The following is a 22,046-nucleotide window of genomic DNA, read 5'->3' as shown; positions in this document are numbered from 1 at the left end:
TCGACCAATGACCTGCGCGATATACTTGAAAACTACGAGAAACGTGGCTGCGATTGTTTTCGAACACGTAACTTCTTCTCACTCACCGCACCTACATATAGCTAAACAGGTCGTGTGCGAAGTTCAAAAAAAGCTGAGTCGCAGTTTGTGAAGTGCTTTTTCCTACATGTCATTATTTGTGCGGCTGATATACGGGATCCTGCACTGATCTGCATTGTATTATGAAGGGCTGCAGCCATTTCGCTGCCCCAACGTTTGTTTAAACTCAGTCTGCGCGTCATCACAGGTCTCTTGACTATAAGGCCGGCGATACAATCGCGGCAAGAGAGCCGAAATAACGAAGTAAATAAAGCCAAATCCTCGATATATTCGCCCTGGCTTTTAGATTGAAGCCTAAAAAGGCGGCTTTTCAAAGTGAATCAGATGCCGAAATGCGCTCGACTATGCCGGATCGCCTCGTGTCGGAGCCTGGGTCGGCTCGTGGCCAAACTGTGATTTGATCAAGTCGGCTGTTTGCTGCGTGCTTTTATGGGTGCGTCTTTCTTTTCTTTGCATGAATGAAAAGAGCACATTGACCCACAGCGGTATAGCCCAGTGGCTATGGCCTTGCGCTGCCAAGCTCGAGGTCACGGGTTCGAACCCGTGACCTCGAGGCGGCCACATTCCGGTGAAAGCATAATGCAAAACACGCTCGTGTACCGCGTGCATTGTGCGTTCATGAATTCCGCGGGAGGTCAAATTTCATCCTGAGTCGGTCCCATGCGGTGTGCCTCATAATCAGATCGTGGTTTTGGCTCGTAAGACCACAGAATATACAAAAAAAAAGTTTTTTTCCTGTTCTTTTTCTTTAAGAACATAGCATACTGTTTACCCTAATTTTGTCAACGAACTTTTTTATGCTCTCGTTAAAAGCGCTCCTCGTAGGCGATCGATCAGGTGAACCAAACACAGTTGTACATTTAACACCGAGGTATCTGCATGCGGTCAACTGTGCTCAAGGTATTTGTTGGTAGCACATTTATATTGGAGCAACGGCAAATAACAAAAGCGCCGAAGGCTGTTACCGGGCACAATGAACTGATAAGCGTTTTATTATACGCAAAAAAATTGCAGATTGTATATGCGATTGTATAATTCATATACAAAGATCCCCGCGTAAATCTTATTGGCGATCATTGGTTCGAGTTTGCAGAGTGCCACAATATTAAAACAAAAAACAAAATAAATAAAGACAGAGGGAAAAGAAAACAACGCTCAACTCATGCGGTCGCAACTAACCGTTTAACTTCGACTTCCAACTTTTATATTAAAATGAAGTCCATAAATTGATAAGATCCCTTAAAATAGAAAAATACATCGCACGAAAATCGGTGATCCTATAGGTTGATCTCATCTGTCACCAGAAACGCTGCTGAAGTGCGATAGACAGCATCGATAAATTTTCAGAGATCTTTTACACAAGGATGCCAAACTACACACTTTCACGCAAGGCGTTAAGTTGTGCACGACCGTGTATACCAACAAAAGCACAAAGGCAGGACCGTTAGAGCCTTTTACAGCCCGTAACGTTTAGTTTAGTTTTAGTTACCAGCTAGCTAAGCTCAATTACCTGATTTGCTTTACCTTATACTCACCATGACGTCTCGATATTATCGCTTCGTTAAAAAAGGCAAAGCCTCAAACCAGCTTTCGTAGGCATAGACTTTTCGATGCTTCCATTCCTTTCTTGAGTCTTACAAATTGGGAAACTACAAATGATATTTATATGAATTATTTTAAACAACTCTTCTGGCATTGTGAGTTTCAGCGGCATAGTCTAAGATGCAGGCAGTACACACAATTTGCATTGTTTCCGGCCAGCCGTAATAGGAAAAGAGAAACGAAATATGAAAAAAATTTTGCAGCCTCGCATCGTGCGGGAACTGCAAAAATATCTCTGAAAATTTACTCGTCCCCCAATCCTCGTGTAGCTTGGTTTTCTTGTAGCACGTTCAGCCCGGTTGAAATTGTTCTTGTACATTCCTTTTTTTGCTTACGCAGGTAACAAACGACATTTCATCTGTTGCATATTCAACAGACATTCAGCACGAGGCATTTCTTGGGTCGCGTTCACGATCGTACAAGGGTTATGCCCATAAAATTGTGCTCGATTATGTTATTCCACCGCCTTAACTCGAAGCTAACGATTGATTGATTGATTGATTGATTGATTGATTGATTGATTGATTGATTGATTGATTGATTGATTGATTGATTGATTGATTGATTGATTGATTGATTGATTGATTGATTGATTGATTGATTGATTGATTGATGAGAATCCTGAAGTCACACAAGCACGTACGATGGACGTTCGGAAAGTAAGTTTCGTCATTGTTTTGAAAGAAAAGATGGTGCACCAGGTGAAAAACAATCGCCATAAAAATCCACGCCCGTTGCTGGTTCAACGACGGAACGAGCGTCAGCGGAGGATTAATGACGCATGCGCAGAGCGCTGAAGAAGAGAGAGTGGCAGCCCACCGGCATGCCCGAGGTTGTTCGAGTACAAATAACAATGGCAGACAGACTTGAACTGACAACGTGGTCGGCAATGGAAGTACATGCTGTTATCCGGTATGAATGGGCACGTGGGACTAGTGTGTCCGTCATCTGTGAATGCCTACAGATTGTGTATGGCGAAGAGGTCGTGTCTCTCAGGCCTTGCATCGCAGGGCACCTAGTTTTACCAGAGTGGTTTCTTCAAACTGATGGCACCCTACGACAAAATATCTCAATGTCGGTAGTGACTATGTGGAAAGATATTGCAAGGTGTACAGTTCATGATGCCATGGTGTATCTTTCTTTTTTTTTTTTTGGGGGGGGGCAATAAGGTTTCCTTGTAAAAATAAATTACGAAACTTACTTTCGGAACGTCCCTCGTATAATATCACCAATGCCTGACTTCTAATTTCAGCTCAGTTTAATATGATGCGATGTACATTCTCACGTAGGCAATTGCCATTTCGCAACGTTCATTTTACGTTCCCAGCCTCGGCGGGCGCATTTCCGTGGGGCCGACATGCAGACACATCCGTGTATCATTTCACTGAGCGCACGTTACAGAACCCCAGGTGGTTAAACTTAATCCGGAGTCCCCCACTACGGTGTGCCTCATAATCAGATCACGGTCTTGGCACGTAAAACCCAACAATTCAATTGTTAATACCACATTTCCTTGTATCCGTATCAATGGAATCGCTACGCCAGCCAGTGATACTCACTGTATTCGACTCTCCTGCAATATGGGGTCATGCCTTTACTGTATAGGAACGGTGCATTGAGAAAACAGTGACCTGCGTGTTGTCGCAGGAAGCGCTATGAGCTTTGAAGCGGCTTGCAGCAGTCCGAAGTCAGCGCACAACTTGTAATGCAAAGAACTGCGAAAAACAAATATTGGGGGCAATTATTTTCAAGTGTTCTCTCTCTCCCCATCATGCGTGACTCAAAGGCACATTGCCTGCGCTCGCTGGACAGCCCAAAACCCTTCGTGCTTGCAAGCGTACAATGAAATTTCTCTTGACGCGAAGCGGCATGTAGTGAATAATGATTCGAAAGTCACAGAAATTTCAGCTAAAAGCGCTACAGCAACAAATCTCTGGACTTGTGTATACACACAAGTAACGGTAATACCCGCAGAGTACTTCCGCCGCCTGTCATTTTTTCTTTCTTGGTACTAAGTTTTTTACAGCTCACACGCGACCGCTTAGGATAAAGAAGAAAGAAACGCCTCACTATGCTTCACTATATAGTTCCCCCAAAGCTGGAACTTCGGTCACCTGTCGTGCTGCGTCGTACGGGCGACAAACCCCGCTGTTCCGACAATACAGCGGTGTCCGACGCGCTCGTCTTCCAAGACCGCTATCTCTCTCTCTCTGCCTTCTCCATCTCCGGCGTCTTCAAAGGGGCGCCGCCGCGTTTCCTGTGTGCGCGAGTCGCGCCCGCGCTCAAAGCAGGTGCGCCCGACTCGCGCGAAAGGTCCACTCCTCGTGGACGATGCGGGCTGACCGCTCTCCCATTCAGCAGCGCGTCGCATAAGCGCGCTCGTGAGCCAAATACGACGAGAGGATACAAAAAAAAAAAAAAAGACGTGCGGCCCGGTGCAACGGGCACCGTTGGGCAACACGTGCCGGTGGTATATGGCGACTCAATGCACGCGCGCGCGGCCAATGGGCGCCCCGCTAAGCATACAGGGCGCGTGCAGAGCATCGAGAGGTGGCGGCGGTGGGTCGACCCACGAGTGCTTGCGCAGGGAGTGCGCATGCGCGCCTTTGATGCGTGCCGCCGGCAAAGCGACCCCGCGTCGAGAAGATCGGAGGTCAAAGGCGCCCCTTGATCGCGCGCACCTGGCCTTCCGAAAGCCCCGCCTCGGCGCGCACGCACGGACACACTTGTAACGCTTTCGGCCCGAAATCACCCGAGTGAGCGCCGGTTCGCCTCTGCTATTTACACTTCTGCGGTATTTTGCCAGTTGCATCTTCCATGCCTTCTTTATCCCACACATTTCCGACGTCCTCTTCTATACCTTGTCCCCCGCTGCTCAATGATCATAAGCGCTCTGCTCGATTGATCGCCGTATCGTCATTAGAGAGTTTTAGAATAGGGGCCCCAATAGCTTGCGGCCCAAAAGAGCTTCGCGGGTGTTAACGTTGGGGCACGCAGGAGTGAAGAGCTTTAGAATAGGGCTTTGCGTTTGCGGATAGCGTCTCGTGCTGACAGCGCCACTACGGCGTCAAAGAAAAGCTATTAGAAATAATTAAATAAAATATACCATCTTATGATAAGAATATCAATTTTGACTTTCGTGTATTAGCCTTTAACTACAATTTAAAGGTTATTCTGTAAGCAGCAAACAATTAGTTGTGCTTAGTTTTAAGTAACCAACTTTACGTGCCTTCACCAGCCAAGCTAAGCCGTGTTAGGCCTACGAGCCATAAAATCCACAATCGAATTCGCAATCAGCGGCGTCTAATTAATCAATCTTCATAACACACGCTAGTTTAGAGAAAGCGTTAACCGCAGTCACTCCTCCCAGCTTGCGCACTTCGCGGGTTACCACGAATCGAACCCAGTTTGGCGCTAAGTTAGAGCCGTCGCTTCGATGGCTCCATGCCGCCATGTTTGTTTATGCAAATCTTTTGCGGCAACTTTTGGGGCTCCCGCTAAATCAGTGAAATAGCGTGCCCGACGCAAAACCCAAACGCAGTTTGCGTCTCACCCATGCACAGTGGCTTCGACGCTATTTCATTGGGGCCCCAAAACGTTTGGGGCGCCTATTCCAAAACTCTATTATATTTAGGTTTTTTTTTTTATTTACCTGTGACACATTTCAAGTGGGGCCCAGCCTGGAGATGTGCCCCTGCAACGGATGACTTAAACAGTTACCTATGACTGCAATATTGCGGAGAATGCCGTGCAGCCCTATATACTTACAGCATGAGAGACCGCGATCAAGTTGGAAAACTTGGCGAGAGACACACAGCACGCAGTGTATTGGCGAATGCCTCTCGACACTCGAAGTGAAAGATTCTACTTGACTCAGGAGCTTATTGGAAACTGTAGCTTCCGGTGTGTGTGTGTGTGTGTGTGTGTGTGTGTGTGTGTGTGTGTGTGTGTGTGTGTGTGCGTGTGTGCGTGTGCGTGTGTGCGTGTGTGCGTGTGCGTGTGCGTGTGCGTGTGTGTGTGTGTGTGTGTGTGTGTGTGTGTGTGTGTGTGTGTGTGTGTGTGTGTGTGTGTGTGTGTTCACAGCCCTTCAGTAACGCTCAATGGACACGGAATGTTTAGCAATGATTTAAGAGAGCTTCTTGCAGGGTTGTCGGTTCACTTCTATACGGAAGACATAGTATGCGCCAACTGAGACATTCGCATACAAATCGAACACAAACGAGCGCTACACTCAACTATACAGCTATATATACTGCACTCAGCTATATTATGTATGTGATGTGAGAATTGTATCGCCGATACATGCACATGTATGTGCGATTGTGTGCTTACATAAGAGGCTTCAGACGGTGCATGCACAAACGATTTCAGAGTGTACCACTCATCTTTCTCTTTTCTTCTTATGCGAGTGTTTTAGTTCAGTGCCATTGTGTTCTCCCTATCTTAGGCTATGACTTATTGTGATCAGGAGCCGAATTCGCGAAACTTATAGTTTGGCAGACGTCTTTGTCATAGGCCGCCGTCACTTTCGCTCTGTCCAGCATCACGATTGGCCGGAATATATGCTCTTATACGAACAACTAGTTCTGGCGTAAACACTTTTTGTGAATGTGGGCTCAGAAACTTTCCGCGCACACAAAGACAACGGAGTGAAACAATGTTTCTCAAAAGACTCTTCCTCAAGGGAATCGCCGAAATGTGCTATTTAAAAGCACACTGAATGCTTCTGTGGCGAAACGTCGTTGCGCTCCATTCCTCGGAGTCGGAAAGAAACTCCTGTCGCAGCTTGTTTGCAAATACGGGGAGAGTATCTGTGCTGCAGCGTCGCTTATAGCGCTTGGCAGTTTTCCATTGCGGAGGCCGTGACAGTCGTCTTTATTGCTTTCGTTGTCCTTAAAATGTAAACGGCAGTCACAACCCTCGTCACTTCTCCCATTATCCTTCTGCTTCCAGTCCTCGTTTACCGCGTTTGGTCGTCGCCTTCGTCGTCGTCATCATAATCCGCACTGCTGCGAAAGCTTTCCGTCCGAGATTCACTGCGCAGTTTCGAAGACGAAGCTGGTTCTTTCAAATCCATGCGACGTGGCACTGGTTATGTGAGCTGCCACGCGGTAGAGCAGACCCGGATGCGCTGTATTGCGCAGTCCAAACAACCAGAAATTAGCGGACAGTGACGGTTAGTTGATGTCAACCAGCGGTAATCTCGGCCACAGCGAGAGTACCAACGTCGTCAACAAACTCGCACATGCGAGAGCGGTAAACGAGGCGCTTCATGAACGACGCACCCGCGCACACGCGCAACTCCTTCCGCACTCGCACAAGCGTAACCACGCTAAACGCGTACCTCCGGTACATACGTGCGTGCTTTATGCTTTCCGTCCCGCGGCGTGCCTACCAAAGGAAGCCCGCCGAGTACGCGAACACACATATATATACGTGTGTATACACGCCGATGCATGCATTCCCTTGCCGGTGCTTGTACGTATGTATCTATATATATGTACGTACAACGCCGCAATGATGCTGCCGGCGCGTGCGAGCATGCTCGCCCCCGAATGGCTGCTCCGTCGCGGTCGCACATTGTGGCCGCCCATTGTGCGGCTTGGCAGCACAATGCGCCCTAAAGCCCGGCCCCTGCGCAAACAGCCTGTCACCGACTCCGCTGCTGCTCGCGCTGCTCGCCTCGCAGCGGGGAATTCCATTGTGCATGGCTCCGCGCGCCTCGAGTGAGGCCTCTCGCGCGCGCGCGCGCGCCTGCCACGAGTGACGAGGCGCGGTGGCAAAAGCTCCTTCGAGCGCGAGCACACGACGAGCGGCAGGCAGCCCCTTCCGCGTTTCGCCGCGTCGCGAGGATTGCACCCCCCCCCCCCCCTCCTCAACAGACCCCGTCTCTTGACTACGCAATCGAGAGACCCGACGCTTTCGCCCGATAGATGCGTTCCCACTGCGCTTACTCAAAGGCTTGTCACTGCTGTATGGCGCTGCTTCAGCCGAGCATGTTCGCAGGGGCATGCTACTCAATTGGTCTCGCTGTGATTGACAGAGAGGTATGTATACGCGCGAACCAGCTGCTGTTTTGCGCCCGAAATGAGCGCGCTGTTTAATGAGGGGCACTGTCTTATGAATCCTCTTAACGGAATTGGAGGCGTGCTCAGGGAATAAGGGGAATAAAGCAAAAGGTTCACAGGAAGAAGTGCTAGCTGGTCAGCCACCTAGATGATCAAAAGAAAAAGGTAGATCAGGAAGAAAGGTGAGACTTACACACGCGTAAGATATAGACAGCCTCCAAGACCTTCGGTGCTATCTTAGTGGCCTCAAAGAGCACAATGGCACCTTTAAGGCCTTTCGCGCTAATCTAAGAGGAAACCGCTGTATAGACATACCCATTTTTAACAACAGGGGCCATCATGTAAAATTTCTCGTGAGGTTAATGGCGTTTTCATCAAATGTTTGCGTTTTCCTACATGCATGCACAGCTATAGGTCGTGTGCGGTATTCAAATTCGAGATGCATCCAAAGGTTTATCTTATTTTTTACTCAAATCATTTCCTCAATTTCATTCCCCTTTATCATTTCTATATAGTAATTAAATAAAAAATAAATAATTAATCTTATATGTTCCTTGGCGTTCATTGTCTGGTGTTCCACCTTTCTTCTTCACACATATATCAGGGACCACAGATTGAGGTGTCTGCACGCACGTTAATGCCTTTAAAGCTGGCTATACTACATCAAGAGAGAATGTAGGGAGAAGCCTACGTCCGGGATTTGCTTCTTTCTGTAGGTGACGGAGAGTGTACGTCGGAATTATTCAGGTGCGTTTTCCACCAATAAAGTAACCAGCACACTGCTAAGCGTCCTTATAAATACCTTGCCGACGAGAGCTGCCTCTCAGTCGCATTATTGCTCTCTGGAACTGTTGTGAGCCCGCATGAGCTCCTTCAAAAGCACTGCAGAGGTGGCAGCACAGGTGCTTACTCACGTGTGCAAATCCAGAGAAGAGGTGATCTCTCTCCCCAAATGAAAACGTCTATAGGTACAAATAAATAATGCACATCAGCAAAGATTGAACGTGCCTGATCCTCACTAGACCACCGATCAACCAATAACAACTCTGAAAGACACCGAATAGCTCGCTGCATCCGGGTCGGATACCTTGGGACACTTCTTGCAGTTCGCGGTGTTCAGCGACCGAACAATCTTAGCGACTATAGTTTTTAACGTCGGCGCACTGGTATGGCATGTTGGGTGTTACGAAGACACTCCAAGCGGGACGAACGCGCATGAGGTAGTGCGAAGGCGAGCCTGGAGCTGGAGTGAAGAATTGCAGGCTGCTCAGGCACAGTCAAGGTTGAATAAGAGGCGACTGGATGTCTCGTAAGTCTCGTAGGAGTATGTCGTAAGAACCCCCCCCCCCCCCATCCGCTCCCGCTGTCCTTGCGACATAAGTGTGACTGTTCACAGAGCTATGCGACATAATTATTCTTAGGCGGAGGAGAGTTTAAAGCCATGTCAGAGTAGCTCTATTTGAATTTATCGTACGGCGTCCGTGGTTCGAGAGCTTCTTCATCCACTGCAAGAAGTACCAGTACGGTACCGGTGTAAGAGTACCGGTCAGCGCATCTGAAATCTTTCAGAAAGACTTTTACATACCTTCATACCACATTGTACATTTCATGCACTCTAAATTAAATATTCTTTACCTTTCCTAAATCATCTAAAGAGACAGTACACGCTCACATTTCAAAGAACGGACGGCTTCCTGCTTGAGTTCATTTCTTGTTCTTGTTCCGCTTTTACCTCAAGAAAAAGAAAAACCGTGGCGCACGGGGAAACGCTCCGATCGCTACGAGGCCAGAGCACGCCGGCGCCGTCCGGTCGAACGGCGCACGGACGAACGAAGGCCGAAATCCGCGATCGCGTGCGGGGGTAAGCACGAGCATCCGGGTCGCCTGCTTAGCCGCAGCGGCGCGCGTAATCGAATATGGCTCTTCGCCGCTGCTGTAATATAGCGGGCGTCCCGCCCTCGGTGTGGGAACCGAGAATAAAAGGCTCCACGCCGGATCCTCGGAGGTTGGGGGGGAGCCCATTGTTGGCTCCTCGGCGTGACGAGCGAGCGGTCAGCGCGCGCCGGCCGTGTTAGCGCGCAGCGGCTCCGGCGGGGGCGCCATTGTCATGGATCCGGACGCGGTCCGTCAATAAGGCGCCCGCCCGCGCCTGACAATGACACATGCACTTTTGATTGCCCCTCGCCCGCGGGAGTGAGGGGGAATGGATGGACGGACAGATCGGCGGCAGTGGCGCCGTCCATGCTGGGCAAGCAGGAGGCACGCAACCAGAGGGAAAAAGAAGAAGACTCGGTGTGCGTCTGCTGTGCTCCCGGCTTGCGCCTGAAGTACCCCTCCTCCTCATCACTCTCTCTCCCTTCCTTCTTTCACACGTCGCGGAGGAACGCCGGCGTCTTGCGCGGCCTCGATACGGGAAACAAGAAGAGAGAGCAGCGCTGGCAAAAGAAAGCGGGCGTAACACGCCTGAGAAGAAGCGGCCAGCCTGCTTCGCGCGCTCCTTGTCCACGGTATGGCAGCGGCGTGGAATGCGGCTGTGAGTGTCCGGCGAAGCGCATTAGCGCTCGGACGCGAGCGGCAGTTGCGAGAAGGCTAGCTAGCGAGCGGGCAGCGTGCGAAGACGTTTCAATCGCTGGCGCTGCCTCGTTTTCCCTTCTTCCGCTACGCATACCCCTGCCCCCTCTTCCCTCATCTCTCCTTCTTCCCTGCGTAGTAGCATCCTAGCGTAAGCACAACGTGCGACGCGGGAAAGAAACTTTGTAGGCGGTTCTCGGCGGCAGCCGCCAGACGAGCGTGCGCGAACGGCGTACAAGTACGGCGGCTGTAGGCAGTCAGTGGAGACGCCTGAATGGTCCGAGGGCTCTGCCGGCACGGGAGAGGAGTCGCACCGTCCGATGCACGACTCTCGGGAAGCGCGTGAGCCACGAAGGGCGTAAACATGTGCGCGGGCATGTCACACACGAGAACGTTCTCCGTCTCTGCGAGGGGTGAGACGAGCCGCACAGCGCGCTGCGGTGTCTTAGCGTCGCGGATGGGCTCTGGCGTCTGTTCGTTGATTTTCTATTCATCTTTTTTGTCCCTTCCAAAAAACGGCAATAAAGAAAGGCAGTTGAGTGAGGTGAGAGGAGAAGGGGTTGGCTTCCGGACGCCGAGATTGTGAGAAAATCCGCGACTCGGGCGACTCTTCGTTTATTCTTTGAGAAGCACGGCGTGCACGCTATCGATTGTGTGCTCTCCGCGGAATCCCAGCGATAGCCTGCACGCATGCACCTGATGTTCAGCGTGAATTCTGGAGGATCTACAGGCGCGTTCGATGGAAAGGACACGCCGCGTCTGCACACACACACTGCAAGAAGGGAAAGGAGGAGGGTGTGGTTTCAGTGCATCGACTGAAAGGAGTGAATGCGTGGAACTAGAAGCACGCTGTGACTCCGTGAAATGAATACAGGTCTTTTCGTGCCTCCTCCTGCGACAATATTTGTTTGGGTGCTTGAATTGCTCGATACATTCATCTATTCATTCATCCATCCACCTATGCATAAGACACCCTCGCCCTAATATTAGCCCCCCTTGACCCCCCCCCCCCCCCCCGCCCGGCCTTCATCATATAGAGAGCGTTGTCATTGTGTCATGTCGGGCCGTAGTCGGAGGAGTCTGAGGCCACAGTATAATGTAGACAGGAACGTCACTGTCATAGGTCGTCATTGGTGGCTCCGAATTGCCGAAGACCGCCACAATCCTGCCATCATATTAATTTTAGTCGTCATCGCGAAAAACACAGCTGATTTCGTAACGTTCGTCATTCATAGTCCTTTTGTGGAGCCGTCGAAATTGTTCGTCTGTCTTTATTTCTGCAGTTTCAGTCCCTGTCTGGTTCTATGCAGCGAATAATACAAATTCCGCTAGCTCGACATACCTGTAACCTAGCAACACAGGGCCCGTGTGAGAAAACTTATGCGAAGTGTAATCAACGTGTTTCAGCTGCTTGAGTAACAAACACGTGCGATGCACATGCAATCACGCTTCTACTGCCTCAGTTCTGCGAGGTATTTCGAAAGCTGACTATTGCAACAATTGCGCAGCTTGTTTCTAGGCGCATACTGTACAGAAAGGGGGGAACTCCACCCAGACTATGGCGAGATGTGCAAACTTTGAGTGTGTCAAGTACAGCATGCATTGCTCTACACAATCACCCACTAGAAATGTATAGCGTCGTGAACAACCGAAACGCGAAGTAATTATAAAGTATAGAACACCTTTCACAAATAATAACTCGAGAACCCGATCTTGCGCCGCCACTTATCCGGTCGCCAACGATGGTATATGGGTCTCGTGCCAAGTGTATACAAGACGAAATCACGCCGACGTTACACTAACCGCATGGCGAAATCGGAGAGGAAAGAACGCCCTACAGCTTGTCTGCGTTTCAATTGATTCGAAGATCCGTGGCGACAGACAGCCACAGCTGTCTTTTTAATGTTTAAGATTCAAACTGTCATGCTTGTCGTGACTGCCGCCATACAGCCGAGAGTATATAGGAGAAAGAAAAGAGTTGTTTAGACGGCGCGGCGAAAGCAAAGCCGCATCAGTCGTTCACACTGGTCCCACAAAACGCTTGCCTGTATACAGTCCGCCAGCGCTTTCGTATATAGCGCCAGTGATGGGCGGCGGCAAATCGAATTCTCCTCGAGCCCAGCGTACATAGCGGGCCCGGCGCTCATGCAAATGGCTGTGTAGCCGGGCAAGCCCGCGCAGCAACGCAGCGGCCGAGCACGGCGTGTCACGCAGCTCGGCTCGCGTCCGGCCGAGAGCAAACAGCGCCTGCCGTTCAATCTATTATTCAAACATAATTAAGCGTCGGCCACTGCTGCGCCGCCGTAGAACCCGTACTTATATGCACGCAGACTGGCCCGTGCAGTGCAAGCGATAGACACGAAGGTGAACGGCTGCATCAGCTGTACACGAGAGAGAGAAAGATAGAGAGAGAGAGAGAGAGAATTGAAGGCATATGTATAAGAGAGTGGCACGCGACAGCCGCAACCGCGATATGCACGGCGGGTCGGCGATATCGGCGAGACGGGGGAGGCGCAATTTAAGGGAGTGAAAGCAAATTCGAAACTCGGACTCTGCGCGGTATCGTCGAACGTCGCAAAATAGGATCAAAGCGAACGACGTCGTTCGGGACCAAATGAAAATGAACGCTCTGGGAGCGAAGAGGCGCGCCCCTTCGGAAATGAAGAAACAGCAGCGCGCCTTGAAATGTTTTGCTTAGCGTCTCTCTCTTTTTTTTTTTTTTTTTTTTTTTTTGTGAACCGTCGAGCGAGTGAGCCACATGCCGAATGCGCTGGCTGAATTGCGTGCTCTTCTAAAATGATGCCGGGGCGGAGGCGCGATACATCCTGGCGTGTCTTTGAGCGCGTGCTGCGCACTCCAGGCAGGCTTGGTGTGTTATGCGTGAGTGCTGAGCGAAAGAGTGTACGAGGGGACAAAAAAAAAAGTTCGTTCAATAAGCGCGCCGCAGTTCTCGCGAATCAAACGTTCACCATCGCGGTTTAATCCCGGCGCGGCATGGGAGCCATCTCGTTAACGGGGCTGGTACTCCCTCTTCTCCTATATAGGCAAGGCAATTCGCGCATCGACCTGCACTGCTGTGTCGCACGTCGCATAATGTGCGCACGTGAGATCGTCAATGCCGAAGTGGTGGCGTATATAGTGGCGGCGGATATGGGTATGGGCTGCGTTATTACGTCCGCATGCACACGTACCATAACGCACTCGTATATGCATACGTGCTTGTGCCCACAAACACGCACACACGCACGCACAGGCACCTGTACACGAAGGAGTGTGCATGATGAGAGTGGAGAGGTTCATCTATAAGGACATCCTCGAATCTGACAGGCGGCGGAGCCGGACTGCCTCGCGCCTGCAACATTATGCGCTTCACGCGCGTACATTCGCGCGATACATTCCCCTTGAAGTCGAGGCTGACTGACAGCCCGCACGATTGCGAAGCTTATGGGGACGAACGAAAACGAATGACGCGAACCTGTCAGGCCACGAAAGCGCTTGATTAAAGCATGCCTTGTGCCAAGCATGCCTGCCAAGCTCGGCGTTGTACGTGCCTCGTCGACCTTTATTATATACGGTTCCCGCAAGTTATAGAATTGGTAACAAGGTGATACAGAACAGACGCATCGAACAAAAGAGCGTACAGAATAAAAGCGAAATAGCTGCGGCTATATTGAGTGTGTCTTTTCTGTATATGCTTTTTTTCTGGACAGGAAATTTGTGCGCGACGTGAATACTTGTCATTATGGCCCAGAAATTATAGAATACCCTGCGCAAGAGATAAAATTCATTTTAGCGCAATGCGGACTATATTATTTTTTTTTTAGAATGTAACATGCACTTTTCGCACACATCGCCTGCATACACAGCGAATACAGAGCTTGGACACACACACATGCACTCAGCTTTCACATAGCTGTCACTTTCTGTGCGGACCACTTTGAAGCGGTAATGCACTTTATCAAAATGAATCGCCCAGTACAGCGACCAACAATTAGTGTTATCAAACTACACGCGGCAGCTGGAACCACTGACCCTCCGTGATGACACGCTATCTCGGAATTTTCTGGCAAACCGTGCGTGCATGTGTACGGAAGGCTCATTAGTGCAGCCGATTGCTGGCTTGTCACGATCCAGCCGGAATGTCACGCTGTTGCTTTGATTTGCCTGTGCTTGGAAGAAAAACGCGGTTTCGACAAGCTGAACCTCTAGATGTTACACAGTTTAGGTAGAGACAGAGACAATAGCGAGACATTATTTTCTCCCAATTCTGCAATATAACTGTCGTTGTAGTTGTCGTCGTCGTTGTCGTCGTCATAGTCGACGTCGTAGTCGTCGTCGTTGTTGTTGTGTACTCAGCGTATAAACCCATGAGACAGACACATATGTCATGCGGCTGCAACAATATGCGTAGTTATAAGTAACAAGGAAACAGCGCAAGTAACACGGTCAGTGTCGCGGGATGGCTTCTTACTGGCTGGGTACCTACACCTGCATATATATTTATTTTTTAGGCCTGGCTCAGAACATTGTACCTTTTGAGATACGGTTGTGAAAGTGGTGGTAATGTATGAACTGTGTGGTGAGCGTGGCAGCAAGAAAAGGCTATAGTGATGACACTTTCTGCTAGTATTTGAAGCCACATTTTTTTTATATCCCAACGCAAAAGAAAGGTAGTGAAATTCGTAATGGGAGAACTACGTACGAAAATTCCTTTTACGTGAGGTATCCTGTAAATTGGTTGCCTCTGGAACACTGTACGCACATGCATCCGCCTAGAAGTATTCTCCTTATGTTGTCAAGTGCGCTCATTTCCCCGATTTACCTTTTCTTTTTCTTTTTTTTTGTTTGCCTGCGCGTATGCGCGTCTATTACCCTACCACACCATCTCGTTTGTATCTAAGAAGTAATAAAAAATAATAATTCCGGCATAACCCATCCTCTGACGACTGTCGACACTCGCGATTATCATTTACTCAATGTAGCAACACATCGTGTTGCTGAGAGAGAGAGAGAGAGAAGAATACAGGAAGGCAGGGATGTTAACCAGTCAATAGTCTGGTTGGCTACCCTACACTGGGGGAAGGGAGAAGGGGAAGAGAAAGAAGGGAGAGAGAAGGTGTAGGTACGTGTACGGACAACACTTCAGTTAAAGTCGCTCGAGCAAACCAGAAGTTCTGAGAAAACACAAAAGTGCCTTCACTGCCTTCTGAGCCGATGATCGGTAGGGACGGTGCTCTAATATTGTCTGTTCACTCAGAGGACGATCGTCTAGTTTCCTCAATGTGTCGGACAAATACTGTCTTTGTGCTTGAAATTGAGGACAATGGCACAATATGTGGTCAATGTTCTCGCATGCGCAAACATCACATGCAGGACTATCAGCCATTCCAATTAGTGCTGAGTAGGCATTCGTGAAGGCCACTCCAAGCCATAACCGACACAGAAGAGACGCTTCACGCCGGTGCACACCGGCTGGAGGTCTGAGTTGAAGTGATGGGTTTAGTCGGTGCAGTCTTGTGCGCCTTGTATGTACGGTATTCCACTCTGCTAAGGAGATCGTGCGTGCCAGAATGCCAAGTTGTCTCGCGGCGTCGGTCCTTGAGAGCGGAACGGGGACGCAGCAGTCTTCTTGGTTTGACGTCCGAGCTGCCTTATCGGCGTCATCATTACCAATGATACCGCAATGACCTGGTATCCACTGAAAAGAGATATCATGGCCTTTTTCTCTTAAGTGATGGACAAGTTCCGCGATTTCGCACGTGAGCTGATCGTGATTCCCATGTCGGAGAAATAAATGCACACATTGCAAGGCCGGCCTTGAATCGCAGAAGACTGCCCATTTTCTAGGACTTTCAGTATTTATCACTTGAAGCGCCTCGCGGAGAGCCGCGAGCTCTGAAGCTGTAGACGTAGTGACATGGGAAGTCTTGAATCGCTTGGTTATTCTCATTGCTGGTATAACTACACCGCCGCCGGAACTGGTTGATGTAGTTGATCCATCAGTGTAGACGTGTGTGCAGTCGCTGTATTTCTCGTACAACAGAAGTAAAGTTAGTTGCTTGAGCGCTGATGATGGCAAGTCCGACTTTTTCTGAAGTCCTGGGACTGTAAGGTTCACTTGAGTACGGCGCATACACCATGGAGGAATAGAAGGCCTTACCGCAGGTGTGTAACCTGACCTAAAAGAGGCACGGTGCGCGAAGACAGTCGCACTGAATGTCGTGTGGGGCCTATCTACTGGGAGACTTGCTAGGTGGTGGGTAGGGGTCCGGGCGACGTGTCTTATGTGCACACGCATTGTTTCAATGTTAATGTGCGTTCTAATAGTGAAATCTTGAGCGACTGCAATGACTTCAGTCGTTGACGCACTCCGCGGTAGACCGAGACATATCTTGAGTGCTTGGGCTTGGATGCTTTGGATTGTGTTCAGGTTAGTTCTGCAGGTGTTGGACATGACAGGTAGGCTGTACCGCAGGAATCCAATAAAGAGGACCCTGTACAGTTGCAGCATAGAGTGTATTGGCACTCCCCAGGTCTTTCCTGCAAGGAACTCAAACATATGGCAAATTCCTGTCAGGCGTTTTTTCACATAATTCACATGAGGGGTCCAGGAGAGATTTTTGTCAAGGACCACCCCCAAAGATCTGTGACTCGTGCTGTACGAGATGATGTATCTGTCGACGGATATCACGTATGGAGACATTGATTTCCTGGTAAATGCCACCGCTGCGCACTTCTCGTATGATATACGAAGTCCTTGTTCTCGAAGGTAGGATGATGTTAAAGTAGCTGACTTTTGAAGCCGCGCGCGAAGCTGCAGTCGCGTCACAGCCGACGTCCAAATGCAAATGTCGTCGGCATAGATGGAGAGCCTAACGGTGCCTGGCAGGATGTCGGTGAGTCCAAGGAGTGTTAGACTGAAGAGCGTTGGGCTGAGTACTCCGCCCTGAGGCACCCCACGGTTACTGTAATGCTGGGAGGTCGGGCCATCCTCGGTAAGTACGAAAAAGGATCTCTCATGTAGATAGCTACTTATCCAAAAATATACTTTGCCTCCAAGTCCTACTGCCTCTAACGCGTTGAAAATCGCTTCGTGCGTTACGTTATCGTACGCTCCTTTAATATCCAGAAACAGGGCAGCAGATAATCTTTTACCGTGTTGCTGAAGACACCTTTATTTTGGTATATCTAGTGGTCGTTCTGACATTCGCGTTGCTTCGGTTATATGCGACACACACTGTCTCCCGGATCGGTCCACTTTGTTGTGACACTCGTTCGTCAGGCTCGGCCATGACCATGACGGCACGACGACGTACGACGCAGGCGTGACGATGGAATGGCGAAGGAATGGCGTCGAGGGAAGGACGAATGCGGTGTGACGTAACGGCACGATGACAATGCGATGACTACGTTGAAACGGTGGCAAGGTTGTAAGGAAGACAGCGTGACGGCGACGAGATGAGGATCAGTGGGATGACGATGATTGTGTGGCGACTTTGGCGCGACGAAACGGCGTGACGACAACGGAATGAGGAAGTTGGAATGACGGTGACAGAACGACCGTGACCGACGGCATCGCGGCGACGGCATGTGACCGAATGTATGACGACGACGACCGTATGACGACGACTCAATATTATTGACGATCATGGCATGAAAATGGCTGCATAATCACGCGTGAATGGCGACAGCTTGGCCACATCCGCATGACGAATAACGAATGACGTTGATGGAATCCGAAGGTGGTATGACGAGAACGACATGACGATAAATAGGTGACCTTTCTGAAATTATGATAATGATACGTCGACAGACATATATGATTACCCTAATTATTGGTTTTCTCGTAATCGTAGGTTTTCAGTTTCCTTACTTATATATATATAGCTATATATAGTGCAGTTGACGGTGGTCCGGTGCAGACCACCGTCAGCTGCGCTTCGCTTCTCAAAGCGGCAAGAAGCGTGTCGAGTGAGCTCCTGAACAACACTTTGCAATGTGCTGAACGCGGTTTAAATCATGGATCCGGGACCTCAAGGAAGTGCGACGTATAACGCCAACGCAATTCTATGGCTGCGCTAGTAGACGCGTTCGGTCTCGTAGAAAGTTCGGCAGCATGTTACACTCCTGCAACACGTGAAGGCGAAAGCCTGCTGCACACGTGGTAATGCATTAAGTTACATGTTCGGAGGGGTCAGGCTTCTTGCAAGACATAATGAGCCATGGCGTGAAGTAAACTTATGGCGCTGACCTCCTCAACCACACATGCGAGCACCGAATGCACTATACCTAAACGTTCGTTCGTTCGTTCTTGCATTCTCTGTTTACTTTCAGTCTTTCTTTCTTTCCATCTTTCTTTGTCTATCTTTCTTTCTTTCCTTCGTTTCTTCATTCATATTCTGCCATTGCATTTTTGCTTGCTTACGGGGGTATGAGCCATTCCTGGTGATATTTCTTGCTTCACTGGACTAGACGCCGCCTTTCTCAGGCATGAGCCATTGCAACGAGCCACTTAAGTCTTTTGCCTTAAAACGCGGTTAGATGTTAGTCGACGTGGTGGACGCTCCATCGCAGAGATGCTTCTCACCGGCAACGCTTCTCCAGAAGTGCCTCTTATCCGACAGGCCATATACGCAAATACGGCGCGCGCCACTAAATTAGTATTAGCCCCACAAACACCGTGAGCTCGGCCTATCATTCAAAGGGGCCCAGAAACGACATTAAGTTTGACAAGTGGTGCGCTAATTGTTATCCGGGTTCTAAGAGCCCCAGGGACAAAGTCCTCAGCGCGCGGTACTGCGCAACGTCTAGCTACGGAACCACTACGGCTGCCTTGTATCTTTACTATTTACCATTAAAGGTAGTATATGGCATTCAACTGTTACCATATACTGCGCCATTACTCTTCCGGCACGCGCGTTCGACGCACAAGGTAAAAGAAGCTCATGACTACGACGCCAGCGTATATCCCACGTATTTCTGAGCAGCGCACGCAACGCCATCACGATGCGGGTTATTGTAGCGTCAATTAGTCTCTCCGCAGCTGTTACAGGTGCGCTACAACCCCGCAAGAGGCCGCTCGAGCCCATATGTGAGGCACGAGCAAAAGCCAGGTGCAGTTTTATGTACAGAGAGTGGCCCTGACCTTGTCCAGTTTCAGACTCTTTGCGTATAATGCACATTTAGTACAACGTAAGGCGTCACTCTTTCATGAGCGGCCTCGAAAACAAAGCATGGACTGGGAACACTATTACAATATGTTTAACAACGCAGACTGTGCCCCGGCCGCGAGACACGCACGCATACACGTTATACAAAGCGCGCCGCGCTCGCTATGTATGAAAGATCAGATGACGTCACGACGTTAATCACGACCGATGCATGCTCGAGCCGCCGCGACTCGCGCAGCTTGCGCGTTAAGCGTTACAGCTGCTCGCGAAGCATACGGACCGAAGATACGCGGATGCGCTTTATTGCGAAGCGTCTACGCGCATGCATGCAGTGGGAGAGCGCGCCAAAGCGCGCCCATGTAGTTAGTGCCTCGCTGGCTCCGTGCCATGCGCGCGATCCTCGCGGCGCTGATGTATGATGCGTTGCACTTGCTCGCACGCGGAGTCCCGAACACGGATGAGTAAGTAAGGGCGCGCGCACCTCAGCATTAGCAAGCGCAACCCCCCCGCCCCCCCCCCACTCGCATGTGGTCGAGCAATGTGACTCGCATGTGACATGCGCGAAACGTCGGGCGCGGGAAGCATGCAATGGCGAATGCAATGCTTCGTCGGATGACTGTGTGCTGAAAACGCGTGTGATGCTCGTGATAGAGTGGAGTGAAATAAGTTCGCTAAAATTTCTTTTAAAAAGAACGGAACAGCTGTGTGCGATTTTTTGTTTGTTTTCTTCCTTTTTGCTTGCTTTTCCGATGTTACATATGCATAGTATGCAAGCTTTAGCCATACGCGGCATATAAAATAGAAGACCTTGGCGCGGAATCAACCATGGGAATGAACTTGATCATATAATGAAATCTCGTAAGTGGAATCTCTGCTGGCGAAGTTGCTGCGAAAAGAAATTACGAACATTGTTAGGAGCAAATGCAGTACAATGGAACTTGACGACTACATGTTTACACTCGCAGATTTTAAGTGCCAGTAACAAGCGCACCACAGCCGCGGATACTCATATCCTAAAGAACTAAATACAGATAAGCGAGAATGAGGTATTCTTGCGCGAGTATTGCCTTACTCATGAGCGATCCTGGATACATGCACCCTCTATGTGCGAGACTGCCTTCTTCGGCGTGTTTTTTTGGACTTGAAACTATAGTGCAGAACTACACTTCCACACTTTTTGGATTCACACGTGACATGCATGTTGTTATTGCGTGATGGGTATACAGACAGTTTCTGTTTAGTTTGCCGTATATATTTTAACCATACGACCAAGCTAAAAGGAGCAATCATCGAAATTATCGTGAGAAATGATATCATATCTTTTTCTTTTTTTGATTTAGTAAAGAGAAAAGTATGCCGCTAACCATCGAAGACGAATATCGTGGCAAAATAATCAACGTGCTATCGTGCTCAATATAAGTTACAACAGGGCAACCTGTTGTTGTTGCTCTTTATTTCTTTTTTGTAAACGCTGCCATGTTGCCCTGCAGTACCCGCATGGCAGTATGGCAGCGCCTACACACAGAAAAAAAAATTGCTGAACACCGCTCCGATTACTGGCGGCACCCTGTTCACAAGAAAAATGGCACTTCCCATGTTCATTATTGAAAGTACAACTCATATTGATCACGTTATAGTACATGTATGACACCGGCATAATATTGTGTTATCGATGTCAGGGCGGGTGTGCAAATTGGTTAAGACACTCCTGATAGCGTGAAATGCCACTGTCAGATAATAGAACTACAAGGTAGTCAAGCACTGCATGGGGAACCGTTTCTGTGCCGCGATGCTATGCAACGCGCATAGTAATTGTTGGCATTTTTCTTTCTCTTTACTATAGGACACCTTCAACGGAGCTTCTACACGACTTCCCTGCAGAACCTCGTTCTGTAACAGATTAGGATATCACAAGGTAAGGAGTTCACTGCCTTCGTCGCCTACGTACTCTTGATATTGTAGAACCACTATGTTTTTTTTTTATATTTCGCTCCCTGCTCCATGTCCACTCGTGTTCTGTACTTACTGGAAAGAGAACGCAGACGAAGAAACAAATGTACGAGTAGCAATAATAATTTCGTTAGTCCGGCTATGTCTAATAAAGAAATATAAAATAGAACAAAAAAATTGGATAGCCCCATTTTCTCAGACCCTCTTTATGCGGTATCTAAATAGGCTCGTTTTCATGAGCAATGCAGCAACCAAACGTCGACACTAAAAAAAGCTCAAATTATGTGGAACTTTGTCGCGGACATAGATCCGTCACGTGATGGCGGCGTTAGTCTTGCTTTTTTTTTTCTTCTTTCTTCAGTGGTGCCGGGCTCGAAGTGAGCTAAGCTAACGCTACTCATTAAACAACCTCTACCATTTAATTAACGTCCGTCTCCGGCGGACACAACCGATGACGGATCACGCAATACCGTCCGAGGAACGCACCGCCGGCATGACACCCAGAAAAAAAAAAAAGAAAGAGAAGAACGCATAATTGTGATCAGTCTTAATGGGCTTAACAATATAGGAAGCAAGTAGAAACGGC

The 22,046-nt window shown here is 49.2% G+C and overlaps 2 protein-coding genes across 5 annotated transcripts in view; one reads left to right on the top strand and one right to left on the bottom strand.

Moving 5' to 3' along the window:
- The window catches only part of LOC126530944 (paired box protein Pax-6-like), a 210,169-nt gene that overhangs the window by 48,083 nt on the left and 140,040 nt on the right, over positions 1–22,046 (top strand). For 3 of the 4 annotated variants that reach the window (XM_050178273.3, XM_055070878.2, XM_055070880.2), the window contains exon 2: positions 21,354–21,425. The gene's annotated coding sequence lies outside the window, so the exon portion shown is untranslated. Of the gene's footprint in view, positions 1–432; positions 533–21,353; positions 21,426–22,046 lie in introns of those variants that run through there. The other variant, XM_055070879.2, reaches the window with a different exon arrangement.
- The window catches only part of LOC126532410 (glycine receptor subunit alpha-2-like), a 309,519-nt gene that overhangs the window by 204,713 nt on the left and 82,760 nt on the right, over positions 1–22,046 (bottom strand). The window lies entirely within an intron of this gene.

This window comes from Dermacentor andersoni, chromosome 5 (genome assembly GCF_023375885.2).
Source record: "Dermacentor andersoni chromosome 5, qqDerAnde1_hic_scaffold, whole genome shotgun sequence".
NCBI lineage: Eukaryota > Metazoa > Arthropoda > Arachnida > Ixodida > Ixodidae > Dermacentor > Dermacentor andersoni.
Note: the sequence above shows the minus strand (reverse complement) of the source record. Positions and strands in the feature narration are given on the sequence as shown.